Source organism: Poecilia reticulata, linkage group LG1, assembly GCF_000633615.1.
Source record: "Poecilia reticulata strain Guanapo linkage group LG1, Guppy_female_1.0+MT, whole genome shotgun sequence".
Lineage (NCBI taxonomy): Eukaryota > Metazoa > Chordata > Actinopteri > Cyprinodontiformes > Poeciliidae > Poecilia > Poecilia reticulata.
In genome coordinates this window covers 4,678,760-4,687,333 of record NC_024331.1, presented here as the reverse complement: position 1 = coordinate 4,687,333, position 8,574 = coordinate 4,678,760, and the positions used below count along the sequence as shown (strand labels likewise).

The 8,574-nt window shown below is 38.5% G+C and overlaps 1 long non-coding RNA gene across 1 annotated transcript; it reads right to left on the bottom strand.

The window, feature by feature from the left end:
• Positions 1-1,869: 1,869 nt before the first annotated feature.
• On the bottom strand, positions 1,870-8,574 carry LOC108166603 (uncharacterized). The gene is made up of 2 exons (XR_001776957.1): positions 8,242-8,574; positions 1,870-7,947 (listed from the first exon to the last, which is right to left on the bottom strand). It is a non-coding gene; the product is annotated as an uncharacterized LOC108166603 (long non-coding RNA).

The window sequence follows — 8,574 nt, the reverse complement described above, 5'->3', positions numbered from 1 at the left end:
TTTTTTTTTTTAGCTTGGCCCTAATACTCTGTTGTTCTTGTCTTCCTTCCGATCAAAAAGAGAAAACTCAGTTTCTGTAAAGACTTGTTTTTTTCCTTATTAGGTTGATGTCATGTTGTGTTATGGCATTAACTGCTTTTGAATAATTTGCTGATTTGAATTTATTGAACCAATAGCTCAAATATTCCCACGACAGGCAACATTTGCTTTACTTACATTGCCATAAACACACAAATCTCAACTGGGGACCCCAATATGGGCAATTTGTCCTGTTTTATCCCAATCCAGACTTGAGGGATGAACAAAGATCCCTCTGCTTATGGCTTGTAATTACCACCTGCTACCATGGAGCTTAAACCACACAGAGGACGTATGGAACAGATGGACAAAAAAAACCTTAGAGCTCATTTGCTAGCTCTGTAAAGTTGACATTTTTGTGTAGGAATGAAAAAAAGCAACATGAATCAATTTCTGATACAATCAAACAACTAATTTACTTAATTTATTATAAAATATGGAATAAAAAGGGGGGAAAAATAGCACTGTACTTGGACGAAATTATGTTTTCTTACCTGAAGCAAACAAACGAAGTTCACGACTCACCGTTTACGTCACATCATGATGGCGGATGTGTGTTCACTGTTCCTGCTGCCACAATTTTCATATTTAATTGTGCAGAATGCAATTCTTATTCCTACCAAGTTAATTTTTTTTTTACATTTTCAGTTGATTTTATTTCAATATTACAAATGGCACTAAAATGTTTTCAATTCACAGCACCTGTAGTGAAGAACTACACGGTATCCGCTAAAATCCGACACCCCTCCATTTTTGATTACATTTTGTGAAGAAGCTCTGTGTCTTCTTCAGACGTTCCCATGTCATATCCTTCTGTAGTTATTGTTGTAGCGCCGCCACAGGCGAGGAGAGGAACTGCGTTTTCAAAGGTTTTGGTTTGTTAGTGTACAGAGAACAGCACCAGCTGAAAATGTAACAAATGTTTCAATTTTTGTCCCCAACTGAACCAAATTTATCGAACTATCAGGTGTGGAAACACGTTTTGTGAACTCTTCCATAAATTATTTTTAAGCTGTTCGGTTGTCTTCATTTTTTTTTTTTTTTACTCCTCTCAAGCAGGAAATAGACGGTGATATTTAACTCTGACTTTCATTAAAGCCATGCGGATGGAGAACGGTTGGTGGAAGTTTAATAGACAGAGAGGCAGCGAGACAAACAACGAGAGAGAAGAGACAGAATCAGAGGCGAAAGGCGAAATGTTGTGCGGACGGGCCGGACAAAGTAAGGAAGACAGGAAAAGGGATGAAACTGTTAAACAAAACGTTGTTACCGCTGCTGCTGTGATTCAAACCAGTTGTCAAGTCGCCAGCCCTCACAGTGACAGGGTGCAGTGGGGGGGAAACGGTGGGAGAGCGAGAGACGGAGCCCAAAGAGGGAATAGAGGAGGATATTGAGAAAACTTAAAGGTCAAAACACAATACATTCCCATCAAGGAGGAGGGCGATGTCAAGTGCTCGTATCCACCAGCCAATCTAGCATGCTGAACGGAGCGGGCCACAAGCATCGCTTTCAAGGGCAGGAGCAAAACAAAACTCTTTAAAGTGCACGGCAGATTGTAGACGTCTGAGAGCCGCTGTGGACGAAACGAAGAGGAAGCAACAATAAAAGATCCAACTGCAGCCAAGTCAGCTGTGAGAAAAGGTATGAAAGATTATATATATATCTACTATCACAGAAGAAGGTGACAGTGGGTTTCTCATCTCAGTTTCATTTTCTTAATCAAACACTTGTTAACCCGACACACATTATCACATACAACAGTAAATATATGTCCGATGAAAATACAGAGAGTCATGCAAATATAACACTTTATTTCATTTATCATAAGAGGACATATTTTTTTTCCACTTTTATACTCTGAATACTCTTAATAAATACAGGTAGCCATTGCACAGTCCCAGACCGTTTACAGAAAAATCTGACTTCCTCCCCTGGCCTGGCCCACCCACTCTGCAGCTCAACCCCCCTCCCACCCTCACCTCCACCCGTTACCAAGGAAACATGTAGAGATAACAAGTTCAGTAGAAAAAAAAACAATCCTACAGTTTGTACAAAATTCACAGATTTATCTTGTTTTCCTTCTGTGTATAGTTTATACACTCCATCATAAGGAGGCAACCAGACAGCTGTAAAAAATACACACTGGAAAAAAAAATAGATGAAAACAAAAATGTGATCGTTTTAACACCGACTTGATAAATCTGAACATTTCTTATTTTAGATGAGCCTGTTAATCATTTTACTCTACACAGGAAATATGTAGCGACATTTCCGTAGTCTGCATGAACGCCACCATGCGGTGCCAAAGTCAGCCTCTGATCTGTCACTGCTCGTCTCATAATAGTACAAGACGTCACAGCACAATGTTGAAAGACTACATTAGCCTTGGCATTAACTACACTTTAAATTACACTTTAAAATAACAATTTACTGTGAATTTTGTTTCTAAGGTAAGGTAATTTTATTTATATAGCACATTTTCAGCAACAAGGCATTTCAAAGTGCTTTCAAATCCAAAGGAAAAGCATTAGGACCACCTGGGGAAAAACAAACTAATTCTGACTTTAATATTAGAATTCAGATATTTTTTCTCTCATAATTTTGACTTTAATCTGATAAAAAAATATGTCACAGTTCTGAGTTTAAAGTCAGATTTTTGGCCCTAATCGTCCTCCATATTTGTGAGAATCAGAACAAATTTCTCTCAGATGTTTTTAAAGTTTCAATATTTCCTTAGTTTTTGGGCAGGGAATACAAAAACAGGAAGATATTAGGACAGTTTTTAGCTGAGCACACATCCCTGTAGACCAGCTTATGCTCGGCTTTTATCACAGTTTGAGTCTGGTAAAGTAGCTGCGGCAGATGGAGCAGGACCGACAACAAACTCACAATTGAAAAGCCAAACATTGCACACTGCAACTTTTTAAAAAAGTTTTTGGAGGTGATATTATGTCAGAGGTTTATGTGCAGGCTTTATTTTCACAGTAAACTTTCATCTTGAATCCAGAATATGACAAAGCAGATCTTATTCTATATTAGCATTTTTTTCCTCCTCCTCAGTGGTTTGAATCATCAATTAATAAAACACTCTGGGTTGAATTACTAATCACTAAAGGCTTCTCTCTAACAGAAACCCTATTTAAAATATTGAACACTTCTTTTTTTCCCCCTGCAGGCGGGATTGTTGGGTGTAAAAATAAACAGGATCTGGCCGCTGGGACCTCAGTCAGTAATGAAACCGCAGCTCTGGTGAGTTCACTGGTCATGTAGTGTGGGTGGGTGTTGTACAAACACAGATTTGGAAAAAAAAAAAAAAAAGGTCAAATCAATGAAAGGCAAGAGTTAACCAGCTAATTTTACAATGATTCATCTAAAACACAGCCCTGTGTTGGAGATAGAAATATATGAATTATGTCATTTATAAAGGAGCAATAAGGAAACCTCCAAATTAGATCATGTAATAATAGTAATTAGACTGTTTAAATTTATTTATTACACTTGTAAGCTATTATAAAGAGACAATAAAGACTATATACTAAAATTGTATAGTATGTTTCTTATCTATAAGGTCATAATTCCAAATAATATTTCTGGCCTGCTTAGTTCAGGTGGTCAGTATCAGTATGTTTCAGTCATTCTAGAGCAAAATTAAGTAAGGCAATGTTTTTATAAAGCGATTTTAGCTTATTAATAAATTGAACTGTAAGCATGTTTAGCATTGCTATTACAGATATATAAAGTTATGTAGAGTCCTCAAGTGTCAAATAGTATAGCAATTGTAAATCTAGAATTATCTGACAGAAGATATAACAGTGCAACACCTTTCTGTTATCTTCTGAAAGACTTGCTCTCTTTCACTTTGTCAGTTTGAACAACACATTATACCGCATACATATTTTAAATGGCATCTTACATCTCTGTGATTTCTCTAACTTCATTTTAAATATCTTACTGATACAGAAAGTAGCTCACTTTTACGCAGTAATAGCATCCACACTAAAGAGTGTTGCTAGCACGACATGGTATTTCTTTTAACTGAATGTTCGCTGAAGAGAAGAAAAAAGGTAAAATCATCTTTTTACTTCTCCAGAGCTAGCCTGGTAAGGGTCTGAAATTGCTTGCTGGAAGCGTGGGCTTTAAGGTTTTAAATATTTCCCAGTTGTTAAGTTTTAGCCATGACTTATGTAATGTGCTAACTTGATAAAGCTTTCCAGAAATTATGTGCGCTGTAAATATTCAAATCAACGAAGGAGAAGGAAAGCCACAACAACTTTGTCAATAATAAAGTTTTTAAACATTCCTCTTTCTCCGACATTAATTGCTCAGTATTTGGTAGCGTCGCCAACAGGGACTAAACGGTTTTGTTCACTTCCTTCCTTGCCATTGCCAAACTACAACCTTAAAGGAGGCTACGGTTCTAAAACAAAAAAGTCGATGTCAATCATTTACAACTCCTCTTTGTGTTTTCTGATTGAGCCAGTAGAAATCAACCTCAATGGAAGAAATCCCAGCCGGAGTGCTGAACGGAGATAAAAATCATTCAGGCAAGTAATTTCTTTGCAAAAGACGTGATGATAATGTTGTATCCTAACAAAGAATGCAAAAAAGAAACAAAAATGTTGCAGGGCATATAAAGTATAGAACTTCACTTTGTTACCAATCACCTCACTGCTTTTAATCAAGCAATTCCTGTTGCTCATATATTGCAGGTATATTTAACTTTTAGTTTAAGACTATTAAGTGATTTCTGGTGTAGCTTTTCCTGGAAACTGCAGCCCTGTGCTGTGATTCTTCCTGTCCCACAGTGAGAGGAGATGCAGTCAAAAGGCAAAAGAGAACAAAATAGGGTTGGAAAGGAGCGAAGACTGCTGGAGCGTAGCAGCTTCAGAGAACAGCGTGTGAGAGTGTGTGCGTCAGAGCTGGCCAGCTAAAAGGGCCGAAATACCTTGGAATAAGTAGAAGGCAGGAGAATTTTTAACTAAGATGAAGGGTGGAAAGTGTGTTAATTGGTTCATTCAGCAAACGATAATTGCAGAGAGACTATTGTTGGCCACTAATTGAGATAGGTTTGATAGCTCAGCACCGTGAGAAGTGCGGTGGATTCTGACGTCCACCAATCTGCCACCTGGGGCTATCACCATGGCAACAGCTGGAGATCTGAGCTAAAGAAACTGATTAGGCCCATATGGTTAAAGACAGTTTAAGAAGCAGGAATCTGTGACTGTATTATTCATATATATATATAAAGTATTTTTCTGCAGAGATAAGAACATTATGAAACATTATAAAACCAGTGATTATTGAAAGAGCAAACAATGAGAGTCAGTTAATAGCTGTTTAGTTCTTTCTACATATCAGCAAATAATGCAAATATGGCACTTTCTTCTTCTGTGGTCCCTACATTATGCGTCATATGGGCTTTGAAAGATGTGGCCTCTTCCCGGCATAACCGTTTGAAGGTTTAGTTGAATAAAAGCTCTCTGGTCATATAAAGTGTTTTTATTGATACTGACTAGTGACTGAAGGAATAAAGGAAAAAAATGAACCCAGCAGAGATGATTATGACCATAAAAATTCTTATTTTGGTGCCTCTTTATGTTGTGTTTCCATGGTTACTTCTTGAAGCTCTTGTACATCTCCTAATGTGGTTTGTGGTAAAAATAAGTTTTCCCTTAATGCTTAATGAGTTAATCTGTTGTAGATTGAACTTAATGATTAATGATTAATTAATCATTGATTGACAAGTGTGCATTTTCTTAAAAACCTGAGGTCTGTCTTTCATCAAGAGGGCCAAACGTCGATTCCATAACAAAGGGTAACATTTTATTATTATTCTTAATTAAAACAAAACATTGCTAAAGTTTAATAGTTTTTATTTCCTCCTCTCTTCTGTCTTTACAACCTCATCTTTGTAGAATTAGCATGTGAAACCTAAGGAGCTTGTCGCGTGTTTATATTTCAAAACGTCATCACCATTACCATGTCAACAATCAAAGTCACTAATCACCAAAAGCAAAACAAAAAAAAATCAATAACACCATAAAGCACCTGCTGGTTTTAGAAAACGTTTAAGCATTCATTAAAAACAGCTTTACTATCATAAAAATGGATTATTTATGCAGCGCCGTGCATCATGTTTACAGCTGCTGGGTTGAAGTTGTGAATTCGGGGCCTGGTCCATGTCTGGCGGTCAGAAGGGCGTGTTTTTCACTTCCAGACTTCCTTCCTTTCTCTCTCTCCGCTCTAACAACCTTTAATGAAGGATCAGCCTGCAGTCCACCCAACGTCTCCCTGCTGTTTTATCTGCTCTGGATCACTGGACTCCTTCTGCCTCTGTTCATTTAGTCCAGTGTGGGGAGGAGGGTCATTGATTGGCTGAATCTCTTGTCCACATCACTAAGAAAGAGGGGCTCTTTTCTATATCACACACACAAACTGTTACATTCCACTGTATCGGTTTCTATTGACCATATAATTGCGCAAATTGGAATTATGAAAATAAATTAACTTAATGGGAAGCACGGCAATTTAGAAAAATACCTCACGTTTTTGCGGCAGGATGAGGTGGCTTAATTTGACTGTATCGAAATTACTGTAATTCGTCTTTTGCAAAACTGCAATGGAAACACTTCTTTCCCCACATCACACGAGTCACGTGATCAACAACCGGATGTTACTGCAGGCGAAAACGACAAAGAAGACAACGACAGGAAGTGGTAGGAGGACGAAGCCGTGGCGTGAACAGACTCACTAACGTGATTTTAATTGTGTTTCTTATTTAACGGAAGAGGCGCAATTGGAAAATTGTGTTTCTTCGACATTCGTGGAACACTGACAAAGTTTTGCTAATGAATGAATACACTTTACTAATCCACAGAGGGAAGTTAACGTGTCGGTGCGGCCCGCCCAATGAACACAAACAAACAACATAGGATGTGGGTAGACAGGTGAATCTGAGGCTGCAGCCCTGGGAGGCTCTGCTGTGTCTTTAGATGACAATATCAACATTAGTAATGGAAACACAGCTTGTGAAGAGCTCAAACACACAGCAGAAATAAGCAGCATGCTAATTTTATACAGTAAATAATAATAATAATAATAAATACTTCTATTTGTACACATGCATAAAGAAACTTGTGATGGTTGTTATGACTGCAAAGGACAGCATCTGTGCATCGTGAGTCCTCATGTTTTCGTCGTTACTAGTATGAAGCATTGTGTTACGGCAGAGCTTACGGCGAGGCCGGGAATCAGGCTGCTGGAGGTGTGGGCAGTCAAGGGTAAAGAAACGCCGGGATGGAGGCAGATTGATCAAGTGAAAGAGATAAACAGAGGGAGATAGGACAGGCTCTTAAAAAAGAGGCGGAGGTCAATGCTCGCCCATGCGGCGCTCGGAATCATTTCGGGGAAAGTCTCATTCCATCTGTGTCCAAGTAACTCTCCGGTTCCCTCCGTCTGCCTTCACACCACCAACCTCCATGCATGCAAATGCTGCTATTCTGCCTGGAGCTCAGCAAGCAGCTGCCGTCATGTGTCATAATGCAGAACCGGCTTGTTGGAATTATTAAGGGTTTGCTCACTTGTCTGACCATCTCTTTCACTCCCCCTTTTTTTGCTGACTTGTCCACTTTCTGTGTTGCGGAACAGATTTGTTTGAGAAATCGCTGGCAGGTCTTAAATTCTGCCATCACTTGTCAACAGGAGTGTACAAATTCACCTGCCACTCACGGGTGGCAGGTGAATTTGGGTATATTTGTATGACTTCCATCTGTTACAGCTGATTCTCTGAAACAAAGTCTTTATTGAACAGTAGATTTTTGCATATAGCGCCGCGGTTCCCAAACTTTTCCATCCCATGGAACCTTAACCCTTCTAAAATGAACGTGTCGGTGACGACACAGCCAAATTTACAGTACCGTAATTCCGCGACACTTTCTGGCCAATATCAGGTTATCGAGTTGACGGGTAACTGCGGTAATTTCACTCCCACCGTAGCAGGCAAACGGTAAATTGCGAAAATAATTGCTACCTATTGAAAGTCCCAGTTGTTATGGATTAGTGGGCAAATATATTTATTCACAGGACATTTAAAGAACTTCACACGATTAAAATAAGCAAAAATATCCAGGAGGATATTTGAAACTAGGGCTCAGAGGGTTAAACAGCGTTAGCTTCTGGCCAGGAACCCCCTTTGTGAAAATCCACAGACAATGCTACAAAATAAACTTTCATATTGTTTTTTTCTTACTTTTGTTCACTATTCCATAATTATTACTTTCTATTATCATAAATGTTGCCTCATACATTTTAGTTTTGATTTAGTTTCCCATTAGAGTTCAGAGCATCAGTGTCAGATGGACTGCTGGTTGGTTCCTTTGTGTTTCTCTTGTTAGAAACGTGGCCATTTCATGCTTGCTATGCAAATAACATTTCAATAAGTCATTTTAACTTGTATTTTGTATCAATGATTGAAAAACAGATTACATCATGATAAAA